At 40.9% G+C, this 15,494-nt stretch overlaps 1 protein-coding gene across 7 annotated transcripts in view; it reads right to left on the reverse strand.

Moving 5' to 3' along the window:
• Positions 1-15,494, reverse strand: part of LOC124615425 (cap-specific mRNA (nucleoside-2'-O-)-methyltransferase 2) — a 310,465-nt gene that overhangs the window by 266,715 nt on the left and 28,256 nt on the right. For 5 of the 7 annotated variants that reach the window (XM_047143300.1, XM_047143301.1, XM_047143305.1 and 2 more), the window contains one exon: positions 8,749-8,895. The exons of the other annotated variants lie outside the window; for them this stretch is intronic. The gene's annotated coding sequence lies outside the window, so the exon portion shown is untranslated. The remainder of the gene's footprint in view (positions 1-8,748; positions 8,896-15,494) is intronic. 7 annotated transcript variants of the gene reach the window in all.

Below are 15,494 nucleotides of genomic sequence, written 5' to 3' on the forward strand. Positions count from 1 at the left end.
TCAGTACTTATATTCACTGATGTGCTTCATAATAAATAACCCCACTCTGTATGAAACGAATTGCCTACATCATTAACATAACACCAGAAGAAAAGAGGATTTTCACTGTGAGTTAAAGAACTTGACACTTATTCAGAAAGGGGTAAAGTACGCTGGAACAAAAATTTTCAATTCCCTACCCAACAGCATCAAAAGTATAAGGAGTAGTACATCAGTATTTAAACGTGGCTTGAAAAATTATTTACTTGAGACCTCACTTTATTCACTAGAGGAATTCTTTCAGAGAAATAAGTAAAACCCAGATTGGAAAGATGTTTTTAAATTTTTTGACACTGTTTACTGTTAAACTAATGTAATAATGCCCTAATGTAAAAATTGCTGTTTTTCTGATTTCCATTCTTGGGTCACTTTTAAACCCAAAGTGGGAAGTTTTGATTACAGTTCAAGGTTAAAATAAATGCAATAATGCCCTAAATATGAAACTGCTATCTTCACATTTATGTTGACTAGTTTTTAAGCTAATAAGCATGACTTTTGTGCACTGTTATTAATACTATAACAATGTCTTTATTCTATGTATTTTATTATGTATATTGACACGTTCCACATCTGAGTGACTTGCTCACATGTACAGATCTATGGAACAAGTATATAAATAAATAAATAAATAAATAAATATGTTGCTATTATTCTGCTTAATTTTTGGATGCATTCGTAATATTTGATGGTGTGATGATTCAGTATTTACTTTTTTACTTTTGTTTCATATAAAACAAGAGGTTGTATCATCACATTACTTTCTGTGGACTCTTGTATATTTGTTCCTGCAAAGAAATACAATTTCCATTGCTCAGTTTACTTAAAGGGTAAGTATATTTCATATTTCTGTTAATATTTCCTTTTATTTCATAGAGAATCCCATGCTAGCAGCTTTTGACATAGTTTGTATTCAACTTTCCGAATCCTGTAATGGAATATAATTCTGGGTTTGATTCATCTTCCTTTTTGCCACGAAGTACTCTTAGTGACATAATAAGTATCATTTATTGTGCCGTTCACTACATACCAAATATTGGACGTGTTACAATTGATTCGTAATGCCTTGAGTGTGTTCTATTTCCCGTTTTCGACAGTAAATATTCTGTACAGTACATAACACTCTATCCAGGTAAAAAGTGTTTGTTGCTGTTGTATCGACAAAGGTTGTGTTCTCACATAATAAGACATTTGTTTCGAAGTCACACAAAGCAGGTCCTTCAAGCAGTTGAACATTTACAGGTATTATTGTGGCAATACCCAATGCAGTAGAAATCTTCTCGCACTTTAATGCTCAACACAATGTAATACAGATTTACAGCTGTAACTGTTACTGATAAAGTACAGTTGAATTTGGTATCTACCATGGTATCCAGATGCTGAAATATACTGAAATGGTACAATAAGCAGTGTTTCTACCGCCTGATAGCACTGTTTAATGAAGTAGTGTTGAATATAGAATATAGTGCAACTACGCTCACTCAGTTATATATAGTGATGTGCATATCCGTAGTAGAAATGAGAAATTGTTTCGTTTTTTCACTATTTTGTAGCAATAACACATCAGATTACAAGCCATGATAGCAGTTGTCAATACTTCAGTACAGGATAGCTGCATTTAGACATAAGCTAATATGATTTTTGATAGTGAAATTAATTTCACATTGAGTTTTCTTTAACATTAATCAATGTAAACCATACCTGATCTTTTTTCTCGTTCCTAATTTTTGGTTTGAATAACATTTCAGACACATGAGGATGGATCATACAGGAAGAGAAGAATCCAGTTTGAGATTGAAATTGAAATACTCGTGCAAGTTTCCTGGATGCAGGAGTAGTTATTATGTAAAAATGAATTCCAAACACAAGAATAAACATTTCTATAAATTTCCAGCTGCATCAAAAAGTGAGACTTTAAAGAAGTGGAAATTGATCTGTAATATAGATGAAGGTGTCAACTGTAGTTATTATTATGTGTGTGAGGATCATTTTTATGAAGCAGATTTTGTGAACTTTACTACACACAGGCTAAATTCTGGTGTTATACCAAAGCACATGGAATTGGTGTTGTATCATCCTCCCCCCACCCATCTGTGTTACACTGGTGGTGGTGGTGGTGGCGGTGGTGGTTTCGCCACATCGGGTGCAAATATAAGTGTGCAAGAGACAGGTCACAATGCAAAATCTACAGTAATACAACGAAGCAGTCCCCCTTTACAGAGCACAGATGATGGTGAGTACAGCTTTTTATCCTTACCTGTTTATGATGTTGAAAGTAGTGCAGGTGTAATGGGATCTGGCGTTTCTAAACGTGATTTAACTCCAAGAAAACACAAAATGTATAAATTGCATAGAATTACAGTTTCCAAAGTGTGTAAATTAAAAAAAACAGCTACAGAATGAGAGGAATAAATTGAAAATTCTAAAAGAGTTGTATGATGACAGGAAATTTCAATTAATTGAAGAAGAGTTGAATGATGTGACTAAAACTTTTATTAATAGTCAGTTAAGAAAAGCCAATATGCAGCCCACAGCAGTACGGTGGTCTATACAAGATAAGGCATTTGCTTTATCTATGTATAAGCGTAGTCCCTGGTTGTACAGATATTTGGCCACATACTTCTCCCTTCCATCTGTCAGGCTGCTCAAGGGGGTGCTTTCCCACATACAATTTGATACAGGACTTAATCCAGCTTTATTAAACTTTTTAGCAAGGGAAGTAAGTAATATGCATGAAAATGACAAGTATTGTGCTCTACTTTTTGATGAAATGTCTCTGGATGATGGTATGTACTATGATGCACACAAACAGCTAATCTATGGGTATCAGGACTTAGGACGTTCACCTGTAGCTGCTAGTCAAGCATTGGTTTTTATGCTGAAAGGCATTCACAGAACTTGGAAACAAGTTCTAGCATATTACTTTACTGTAACTACTTTCCACTACACCCATTTGAAATCACTCATTGTTCACATCATAAGTGAACTGCAGAATATTGGGTTTAAAGTGGTTTGTACTGTATGTGACCAGAATGCAACAAACCAAAAGGCCCTTAAGCAACTGTGTGAAGCAAATGTGTTGAAGCCCAGTATATTTCATTTTGTCGTCAATAATCAACCAATTGTTACCATTTATGATGTACCATATCTGCTCAAAAACACTAGAAATGCTTTGATAGATAATAAAATTCAATTTGAACCTCACAAAGCAGCAAAGCTTGAGTACATCAGTACAGTGTTCTTTTTGGATATAAAAAAAAAAGGTTCAAAACTCTGCCCAAATTAAAAGCACAACACTTAAACTTTTCTGATTCCTATGTCAAAATGAAGGTAAAAGTTGCTGCTGCACAAATGAGCCATACTGTTGCAGCTGCAATTGAAACATATGTTTCTACTCACACATTACATCAGAAGCTATACACACAGCTGAGTTTGTGGAAAAGGTAGATAATCTCTCCGATTCACTCAACAGTAATGAGCAATATCCCAGAGATGGAAAACAATTTCGGTGTGTTTTATCAGAAAATTCGCCGCATTTAGAAATGTGGTATAGCATATTGAGGGAAATAGGCAGCTGGCAAATAATAGATTTAAAAACGGGAAGAAACAAGACTAATATGTTTAGCTTCACAAAAGGTTGACAGATTACATTACAGTCTATTATTTTCTTGTGGAAGACCTTGTAAGTGGTTGGCTTTAAGTACTTAAATTTAAAGGCGTTCAGTCAAGATGCTTTAGAAAATTTCTTTTGTTGTATAAGACAACATGGTATTGCTAATACAAACCCAACTTGTTTTCAGTTTGTACAAGCTCTGAAGACTTGTGTTGTCAATCATATGACTTTGCCTTTCAAAGCCATGAGTGTAAGTAACTGTGAAAATGATGATTACAATCCCTTGAGCAGTTTGTGTCACTTTTTGGCAGCTAGTGGTAGGAGTGAACATTTAAGTGAATGTGAGATGAAAGACACTGATACACCTGAGCAAATTTATTCTTACTCAGATTGTATCATCGAGTCTGTAGAATATCAAAAATCCTTAGCCTATGTAGCAGGCTATGTACTCAAAGCCATAGATGTACCAGATGATTGTGAAACATGTAATACCAGTCTCTACTCCTCTGTTGTGACTGAAAATCATTTGTTTACTTCATTTAAAGAGAATAGTGAGGAGCGTTCTCATTTGAAATATGCAAGTGAAAGAGTCATGATTTTCCTAAGGGCACTCCATGATCAGCTGTATGAGTATGTAAATAGTCATGGTCACACAACAAAAGTACACGATAATTTTAAAAAAACATTTGTTCTGTCTCATACAACAATTTGTAATAAACATGACATTGAAGAGAGACTTCTGAAGACAAGTATTCCATTTATAATATACAAGTATGTGAAAGAAAAGAAATTTACAAACAAGAGGAAATTGTGTATGCAACAACTTCAAATCATGTTAAAAGACTTTGTATTTTGTTTATTATGTGTACAATGAGAGTAAGCTCCCTATACATATACAAATGTTCTTGTATCAAAATCATGCCTTTGACTTGTTATGACAAAATCTGGTAATTCAGCAGGCACATAACTTAACACTTTCTAGATGTGATGATTGGATTCTAAAAGTATAATGAATAAAGTGCTGTCAGGGGGAATTTGTGTTAATTTTCAGTAATGTACCAAACAGTGTTTTCAAAGAGGAAGTAAATAAATAAAAATGTTAAAAATAAATGTTGTACCTGTGTCTTCTTTCATTATTTAAACATGATGGGTGTTGCCAAAATAACAGCCAAGTTGGGGAAAAAAGAAAAAAAAATGTTGTGTTGAAGTTCATTTTCTTTGTATGTCTCATTGGCAAAAACATTTTGGCTACATTCATGGAGTGTCTACCTGCTCTGCTCCCAATTTGTTTTTCAGTTTTGTAAAATAGTATTTTGTGTGTTTCATAAATTTATTTGAACTGTGCAGAAGTTCAATTTCAGATGACTGAATATCCATAAATAACAATCAACAGAAAAAATAATAAATCGGATTTTGTAGACTTTACAGTACATCCTTGGTTTGTAGCACAGATTTTTTTGTAAATGACCTCTTGGTTATCCATTAGCTGTGTAGTTATTTATTTGTGTAACCTACTATTCCACTTTCGATCATGCGAGTGGACATAATGTGCTTTAGGATATGTGGAAACGTAAAAATCATTTATATATGCATGCAATGTTAGATGATTTTTGTCTGCCATGTGCTACAGCTCGTTTATTTCCACATGATAATGGCCACATGGCCAAAATCGCTATATTGAGTTTTACAAAAAAATTTCACAGTCAAAAGGTGACTTAATTTACGAAAATTTTCACAATGTAAACTGCAGCTACAAGTAGTTAATGTTTGTTTTTGATTGAGATTTCTTTTATATATTATTTGCAAGATCTCAAAAACCTTTATTACTGCACTATGCGGCCCACATTCAAAGATTAAATGAAAAATATTGTCCTCTAATTCGCGTATTTAGAAATAAACTAAGAGATTTTCGCGCCATATTTTTTCGTATTGAAGTTCACAGCCAGGCCACAAGTAGCGCTGGTGTCGTTCTGTGTTTCCGTATAATAATGTGGTCTTTGCACTTCTACTATATTGGTGTTCTGTGGTGTGAGTGGCGGCAACTTCGGGAAAATTTCGAAAAAACTACGTGTAAATGTAAACCTCAAAATTCCAATCAACACAATCTGGAACCACAACACCCTAATTCAGTAGTTAACCTTTCCTCCAAACCTCTCTCCCAATCCGAAACCTCTGTCCTATCCAAAGGCCTCACCTTCAGCCCCACTCCCAGATTCAACCAAACAACCCTCGTCAAAGATTTACTGTCCTACACTCATACTCTCTACTGGAAATATCACTTTGCCACGAACAAAAATGATCCTAATCCTACTCCTAATGATCGAACTCCCCAAGACACTATCCAAATTGAACCATGCCTGGAACAGTTCCGTCCTCCGTCACAGCGGGACCCACCTCCTCTTCCTCAAAATCACCCTCTCCAAACCTTCCAGGAATTTCTGACTTCCAGCCTTGCCTCTCAATCCTTCTTAAAAAACCTTAATCCTACTCCCAACATCACCACTGCTGAAGCCCAAGCTATCCGTGATCTGAAGGCTGACCGTTCGATTGTCATTCTTCCGGCGGACAAGGGTTCCACGACCGTGGTACTTGATCGTCGGAAGTATGTGGCTGAGGGACTGTGTCAGCTTTCAGACAACACCACATACAAAGTTTGCCAAGGTAATCCCATTCCTGATGTCCAGGCAGAGCTTCAAGGAATCCTCAGAACCTTAGGCCCCCTACAAAACCTTTCACCTGACTCCATCAACCTCCTGACCCCACCGACACCCCGCACCCCTACCTTCTACCTTCTTCCTAAAATTCACAAACCCAATCATCCCGGTCGTCCCATTGTAGCTGGTTACCAAGCCCCCACAGAACGTATTTCTGCCTACATAGATCAACACCTTCAACCCATTACATGCAGTCTCCCATCCTTCATCAAAGACACCAACCACTTTCTCGAACGCCTGGAATCCTTACCCAGTCTGTTACCCCCGGAAACCATCCTTGTAACCATTGATGCCACTTCTTTATACACAAATATTCCGCACGTCAAGGGCCTCGTTGCGATGGAACACTTCCTTTCACGCCGATCACCTGCCACCCTACCTAAAACCTCTTTCCTCATTACCTTAGCCAGCTTCATCCTGACCCACAACTTCTTCACAAGGCCAGACATACCAACAATTAAAGGGAACAGCCATGGGTACCAGGATGGCCCCCTCGTACGCCAACCTATTCATGGGTCACTTAGAGGAAGCCTTCTTGGTTACCCAGGCCTGCCAAACTAAAGTTTGGTACAGATTTATTGATGACATCTTCATGATCTGGACTCGCAGTGAAGAAAAACTCCAGAATTTCCTCTCCAACCTCAACTCCTTTGGTTCCATCAGATTCACCTGGTCCTACTCCAAATCCCATGCCACTTTCCTTGACGTTGACCTCCATCTGTACAATGGCCAGCTTCACACGTCCGTCCACATCAAACCCACCAATAAGCAACAGTACCTCCATTATGACAGCTGCCACCCATTCCACATCAAACGGTCCCTTCCCTACAGCCTAGGTCTTCGTGGCAAACGAATCTGCTCCAGTCCAGAATCCCTGAACCATTACACCAACAACCTGAAAACAGCTTTCGCATCCCGCAACTATCCTCCCGACCTGGTACAGAAGCAAATAACCAGAGCCACTTCCTCATCCCCTCAAACCCAGAACCTCCCACAGAAGAACCACAAAAGTGCCCCACTTGTGACAGGATACTTTCCGGGACTGGATCAGACTCTGAATGTGGCTCTCCAGCAGGGATACGACTTCCTCAAATCCTGCCCTGAAATGAGATCCATCCTTCATGAAATCCTCCCCACTCCACCAAGAGTGTCTTTACACCATCCACCAACCTTTGTAACCTCTTAGTTCATCCCTATGAAATCCCCAAACCACCTTCCCTACCCTCTGGCTCCTATCCTTGTAACCGCCCCCGATGCAAAACCTGTCCCATGCACCCTCCCACCACCACCTACTCCAGTCCTGTAACCCGGAAGGTGTACATGATCAAATGCAGAGCCACGTGTGAAAGCACCCACGTGATTTACTAACTGACCTGCCTACACTGTGAAGCTTTCTATGTGGGAATGACCAGCAACAAACTGTCCATTCACATGAATGGACACAGGCAGACAGTGTTTGTTGGTAATGAGGATCACCCTGTGGCTAAATATGCCTTGGTGCACGGCCAGCACATCTTGGCACAGTGTTACACCGTCCAGGTTATCTGGATACTTCCCACTAACACCAACCTGTCAGAATTCCGGAGATGGGAACTTGCCCTTCAGTATATCCTCTCTCCTCGTTATCCGCCAGGCCTCAACCTCCGCTAATTTCAAGTTGCCGCCGCTCATACCTCAACTGTCTTTCAACAAAATCTTTGCCTCTGTACTTCCGCCTCGACTGACATCTCTGCCCAAACTCTTTGCATTTACAAATGTCCGCTTGTGTCTGTGTATGTGCAGATGGATATGGGTCTGTGTGCGAGTGTATACCTGTCCTTTTTTCCCCCTAAGGTAAGTCTTTCCGCTCCCGGGATTAGAATGACTCCTTACCCTCTCCCTTAAAACCCACTTCCTTTCGTCTTTTCCTCTCCTTCCCTCTTTCCTGATGAAGCAAACACTGGTTGCGAAAGCTAGAATTTTATGTGTATGTTTGTGTGTGTATCGACCTGCCAGCACTTTCGTTTGGTAAGTCACATCATCTTTGTTTTTAGATATATTTTTCCCACGTGGAATGTTTCCCTCTATTATATATATATATGAGAGAGAGAGAGAGAGAGAGAATAAAGGTTTCTAATCACAGAATTATTGCACCTAAAGAATTTTCTTTGTTTGTACAACAAATACCTTTGCAAAGTCAACTGAATTAAAACACCATATCACTCCTAAAACCAAGAACCTATTTCAGAAACAGATCAGACACATTCATAATGACAGTAAGAAAAACATTTACGCTGTTTCAAAACTTAAATGAGGCATACAATAAACGGTTAATTTCTGAGAAATTTCATCAATGAATGTTACTATCTTTTGAATGAAAATAAAGACACTGTAATTGTTACCCACCTATGTAAATAATGACAATATGTTCAGTGAGTCACAGTTGACCTTTATGATCGTTTTTCAGCCAGCCTTATCTTGTACAAGCTGTCGATCCATAGCATTAATTTACTCATCTCAAGATTTTTTGTTTTTTCACATTGACATCAGACTCTGGAAACCACATTATGTGAGAATAATTTCATGTTTTTTGCAACTTTCAACAGTTTATACATGACTACATAAACACATAAGGTTATATGTAACAGAACATGGAACTAAAAACAGATATAACTAAGTGCAACATGGTGTTAGATTCGCTCCAAGAATTTATATACATGAACATTAACAATGAAGGCAAATACTGTCCATGTTATAAAAAATGAGAACTCTGCAAATTGTTTTTCCTGTAACAGTGGGGATTCCACAGTAATCTTGGTTACACACTTCACAGAGCAGAATTTGCATGCATAAGCAGTCGAAATTATACTGGAAATTTTAAAAATCAATTGCATATTTTCAGTTGGAAGATGAAAATTCTAGCTAAGTCTTGTGTTAACCTTTCCCAATCTTGCTATGCACACTCAGCAACACCAACATCTGCAACAACCTTGGCCACTTCAATATCGTCACAATTAGCATCATGTCCCAATCCATTTACTGGGCACCGTACACAGTGTGGTCATCACTGATTACTGTCATCGTATATGTATTCTTACTGCAATTCATATAACTTTGGCCTCTTCAATCTGCTACTGACTTTCAAAGTATTGTATTAAAATTACAAATCTTGGGTGCAATTTCCACTGTGAATACATGTTTCAATCTTGTGTGACTTTCATTTCTGGCAATGCTTTGTGTATCTGAAAAATCGATGTGCAATGTATAGAATGGTTCCCATTTCACATTAAACTCAATTTTTCTATACAGGTAGCTGGATGAGCCAACTGTCACAATGGAAGAAGGAAAAGTTATACAATGTGCAATAGTTGACAATGAAATGTCAACATGGGTACACAACAGCAAGGTCTTTAACACCCTTACTAAAACTTTACGAGATGAAGTGTGGATAAATATCGCAAAATTATTAAAACATGAACTGCAAGGAAAAACACAAAGAAAGCCCTAAAACACATGCACTGCCCCCCCCCCTTCCACACACACACACACACACACACACACACACACACACACACACACACAGATAATGAAAATCACATTGTCAGAACTAAAACTTAAGGAAAAACTGTGGAAACAGTTATAATACCAGTGTCGTTTCAAATCCCTACACAGTTTGCATGCACAAGCATTACAGTGGCATGACCAAGTTGAAATTCGTGTCAGTTGTGAATGATACTTCAGGCATGATGGCTATATATGTTTGCTGGTTCGCGTGGCTCTGCTGTGAGTAATTCAGTTATAAAATGAAAGCTGAAATTGGGTCGGGTCTAATAACATGTAGTGACCAGTGTACCTACATCAAAATCAAAAGTACGCAACACTTTGAGGGAGGTATGTGGAAATAGTGCAGTGGATCGTAGTACATGATCATGGTGGTCTTCTCGTTTCTGTGAAGTTCAGTTAAGCACTGATGACAACCCAAGACATGGACAGCAATAAACTGCAATAGACTGCACCTCTCAGGTTGTTGTTAATGAAATTTTGAGAGGGGGTCAGCAAAAAACATGAGCAATAGGCAAATAGGGTCATACGCACCTATGTCAGATCTTTAGAACACGAAGACACAAAAGGAGTTAATCATTAAGTTACACGCTATCGACTGAAGGAAAGAGAGCTAAAAACAGGGACTTGGAGAAAGGACCATAAAAAATGCAATAGAGAAACAGTGGTCCTGAACTAAAGATTAATGTTCTTTGCCATATTGCTATGACAAAAAAAAAAGTAAAATGTGGTCGACAGCCCATGCATCGTTAGCTAAAACGGCTAATAACGCAGACGGCAAACATAAATTAAGAATGTACGTGGTTAAAAAAGGGCATTCCATTAGGAAATGGCAAACCATCAGAGGTTGAGGACAATGGGGCCAAAGTGGTGGGAGATAACCACTTAACAAATGGCGATGGCTAAAAGGACAGTGCCCAATACGCAACCTAGCTAAAATGATTACTCATGGCGAGAGGGGCACAGGGAGAGGTTTAATTCCCTGGAGCTTGTTCCCACGAAGGGAGGACCAGTGGTGATACGAAAGTGACACCACCTACTGACAGACGGCAACAAAGAGATCATTGGACGGAGGTACGAGGACTGCAGCCTTGGCAGCAGCTTCAGCGGCCTCGTTTCTTGTCAGACAGACGTGATCAGGAACCCACATAAACATCACAGTGGCTCCATCAAGAGTGAGCAAGTGACAGCTTTCGCGGACCTGTTGCAGCAAGGGACAGATGCTGTGCAGCACAAAGAGGCTCTGAAGGGTACAGAGAGTCAGAGCAGATGACACAATCGAAAAGCCCGTTTTTCCGGATGTACTGCATGGCCTGATACAGGGTGAAGAGCTCCGTTGTAAATACTGAGCAGTGTTCCTGAAGCCGATACAGAAAAATATCTGTGCCAATGACAGAGGTACATCTGACACCACAGTCAGTACCATCAGTGTACACATAGGTACTATCGCGAAGGTCAAGAAAATTATGCCGATAGAGCGAGGCTGGAGTAGTGTCCATAGGAAGCGAATGAAGACCAAGGCAAACACAGGCCACTGCACGAAGCCAAGGTGGTGAAGGGTTCACAACTCCTGGAAAAGTGGCACATAGCGTGAAGTTAAGCAGCCAGAGCAATAGCTGAAAGTGAACACCAGGAGGTAACAGAGAAGGGGGACGCGCCCCATACTAGCGATCACAGGAGTCATCAAAAAAAAGGAGACACAGGATGAGTGACCAGACATGGCAGACAAACAGCATGTGTATCTGCTCAGAACGTTACGGCGATATGACAGTGGCAGTTCAGCAGCTTCTGCATGCAAACACTCTAACGGAGTAGTGTAAAAGGCACCAGTGGATAAACATATGCCACGATGGTGGATGGTATTGAAACAGTGTAATAGGGACAGACATGCAGATCCATAAACAAAACACGCAGTCTAGTTTCGAACAGACAAGGGGCTGGTAAAAATGGAGGTGTGTGGTCCGATCCGCTCCCCGGAAGTATCGCAGAGACACGTGGGACAATGAGGGACCACATAGAGTGGGCAGCCAGGTAAGACACGTGGGAGCACCTATCAAGTTTCCTATTGAGCATGAGCCTGAGGAATTTCGTAGTTTCAACAAATAGAAGAGCAAGATTGGTTGGTTGTTTTGGGGAAGGAGACCAGACAGCGAGGTCATTGGTCTCATCGGATTAGGGAAGGACGGGGAAGGAAGTCGGCCGTGCCCTTTGAAAGGAACCATCCTGGCATTTGCCTGGAGCGATTTAGGAAAATCACGGAAAACCTAAATCAGGATGGCCGGACGCGGGATTGAACCGTCGTCCTCCCGAATGCGAGTCCAGTGTCTAACCACTGCGCCACCTCGCTCGGTAGAAGAGCAAGAGACCCAAGATGTAAAGACAGTGGAAGACACCAACTGCGTTGCCAGAAAATCACTCAAATGGTTTTGTCACTGGAAATACAAAATCCATGAGTGAAGAACATCGAGAAATCAATGAAGACGCCACTCAGTGACGCAGGTTTGTGGAGAACTGCAATAGATGGCAAAATCATCAAGAAAAAGGAAGCGAGATATACCCACTGGGAGACAGGCTGTAATAGGAATAATGTCAATAGCAAAGAGGACTATGCTCAGGACAGAATCCTGAGGCAAATCGTTTTCCTGGATAAAGGTGTCCAGCAAGGCAGAACCCACACATACCCTGAAAACTCTTATTTTATAAATTCCTGAAGGAAATGGGGCAATGCGGCTATGGAAGACCCATGTGTAGAGAGTACGAAGGATACCAGCCCTCAAGCAGGTGTCGTAGGTTCTCTCTAAATCAAAAAAAACTTTTCTCAAAAAAACAACATGGCCACATTCTGCAGAAAACCATTCGTGACATGAGCTGACTATGTGACGAGATGGTCAACTGAGGAACGGCACACTCGAAATCCGCACTGTGCAGTGGTTAGTAAATTCAGAGACTCGAACCATCATACCAGCTGGGCATGAATCATAAGTTCCATCACCTTGCAAACACAGCTGTTGAAGGAAATGAGGTGATAAATAGAAGAAAGTTGTTTTTCCTTACCGGGCTTACGTATGGGTATGACAGTGGCTTCACAACAGTGTCTGGGAAGCGTGCCCTCGGCCCAGATGTGATCGAACGTATGGAAAAAATGTTTGCGTGCAAGAGAAAGGTTCTGTGACATCTGAGTGTCTAGCCCTGGGGCAGAAGTTCGAAATGAAGTGAGAGCATTATTGAGATCCCTCACAGTCAAGGCAGCATTATAGCACTCAAGATTCTGAGAAGAGAAGGGTATTGCCCAAGCCTCCTCCACTCGTGTGTGATGGAGGAATACAGGGTTACGGTGGGTGGAGCTCGAAATCTCTGCAAAATAGCAGCCCAAGATGTTAGAGATAGCAATAGGGTCCACATCACATCATCATCTACGGTCAGGCCGGAAATTGGGGAACGGATCTTGGTCCAGGAGCGCCGTTGTAGGTTGGCCCACATGAGGGATGAGGGAGTGGAACTATAAAAAGAACTAGTACATAAAATCCAGCTAGCTTTTTTGCTATACCGAAGAATGCAATGACACAGTGCATGCAACTGTTTATAAAGATTGCAGTTGGCCATGATAGGAGGACGGTTAAAATCCACCAAAGAGGAATTGCAAGGAATGACTGTGACAGTAAGGATAATGTTTCTACCTGGTCATCACAAGTGGGAAAATGTTTGTTGAAGGTCTAAAGCCTCCAGGCGGCCTTAGAAAGCTGTTGTTTGGGTGTGTACACAGGTGGGATAGGAGTCAGCAAATGGCTAGCACACGGGAAATGGTTGCTCGAATATGTGTCAGAGAGAATGAACCACTTGAGACAATGGGCAAGCTGGGCAGTGCAGAAGATTCAAATGGGAATAAGTGTGTGTGGAGTCTCAAAGGAATGTGGGTGCTTTCTTATTATGGCAGATAAGGTTAAGTTTATTGAGAAGATCAGCCAAGAGGGCACATCTCTGACAGGATCTCTGAGAACACCAAAGGAGATGGTGCGCAATTAAAGTCACCGAGCAGGAGAAAGGGGTGAGAGAGTTGCCCAAAAAGCTGGAGGAAGTCTGCTCTGGTAACACCAAATGACGGAGGGATATAAACAGTAAAAAGGGAAAAGACGAGTGAAGAAAGAAAATGTGGGCTGCAACAGCTTAAAGTCAGGCAGTCATGGAGATGGTGTAACTATGAACGTCGTCCTGGATGAGCAACATGACTCCCCTATGAGATGGAATGCCATCCTTGGTGGGGGTAGGGGGCCATAAAGAAATTCAAGAACTCAAAGTGGTCTTGAGGACACAATTTTGTTTCCTGGGGGCAGAGAACACGTGGATGCTGTGATCCCAAGAGCAGCCTTAAGTCCTCTTTGTTGGATCTAACGTTGCGAACATTCCACTGGAGGGGTGCCAGGTGATTGTTCACACCTCAGGTCAAACCTCCCAAATACCTGACAGAGAGACAAATCAGCTATTTGGGAAGGTAGAGCTCAGGCAATCACCCCACCCTGTGCCTGGCTTGTAAGAGGGATACGTGCGAACCCTGCCCATTGACCTGTGGCTGGGAATTACACATTACACAGTCACCTGTTATGCATCAGACATGTGGGCCAGCCTTCAGGAGCGCACAGGGAGGAAGAAGTAAAAGAGGAAACTCAAACGCTGAAGCAGAGAAAGGGTAGGAGAAGGGGAATGGAGAAAGAAAAAAAAGGAACGAAACACATGTTCTGATATCGGCTGCTGAAAATGCAGAACACATTTCTGAAAACATCCCACATATGTTCCCCAAGGGGAAGGGGGGGGCGGGGGGGGGGGGGGGGGGGGGGGGGGGAAGAATAGCAAGAGTACAGACATGCAGCACGGAAGCGAAAAGATGTTGCAAAGTTTGGGGCTCCGTGGTAGCAAAGTACAAACCCGCCAACAGCAGCTAGCCCCCCTGGGGAGTCACAATGTATGTCACTTCAGTTTCCAGAATCATAACTGAAAAGTTAAAGATGAGAAAAGTTGTAGCCAGACGGGTTCTGCATGATCTGAGAGAAGAGCAGAAAGTAAGTTGCACAAGAATTGCGGAAGAATTGCTTCAGTGCTACCGAACAGAACGACAGTTTCTGAAAAGGACTGTTGCACTTTATGATATCTGGGTGTGAAGTTTTAAGCTAGAACTGAAGTCTCAGTCGCACAATGGAAAAGTTTCAACTCTCCATGCCCGAAAAAATTCCAACACCATCCAAGGTGAAAATGAAGATGATCTTGGCATATGACATGAATGGAATCATAGCTAAAAATAAGAGTGCCCCAGGGGATGTCTGTAACAGAAGCATACAACAAGCTGTTTCTGCAAAATGTTTTGCACTTGACGTGCTTGCAGCTCGTGTCCTCATTTTGCACGATAAAGCAAGACCTCACATTGCCTTACCAGTGAGAGAAATGCTCAACAAATATAGATGGGAATTACATCCCTAACCACCATATGGTATTGATAAGAGCCCATTAGCCTTTGAATTGTTTCCTAAATTGAAGGAACAACTCCAACAAAAACATTTACAAACAATTTTTACACTTCAAGAGAGGTGACCCGAGTAATC

This window comes from Schistocerca americana, chromosome 5 (assembly GCF_021461395.2).
Source record: "Schistocerca americana isolate TAMUIC-IGC-003095 chromosome 5, iqSchAmer2.1, whole genome shotgun sequence".
In the NCBI taxonomy this organism is placed as follows: domain Eukaryota; kingdom Metazoa; phylum Arthropoda; class Insecta; order Orthoptera; family Acrididae; genus Schistocerca; species Schistocerca americana.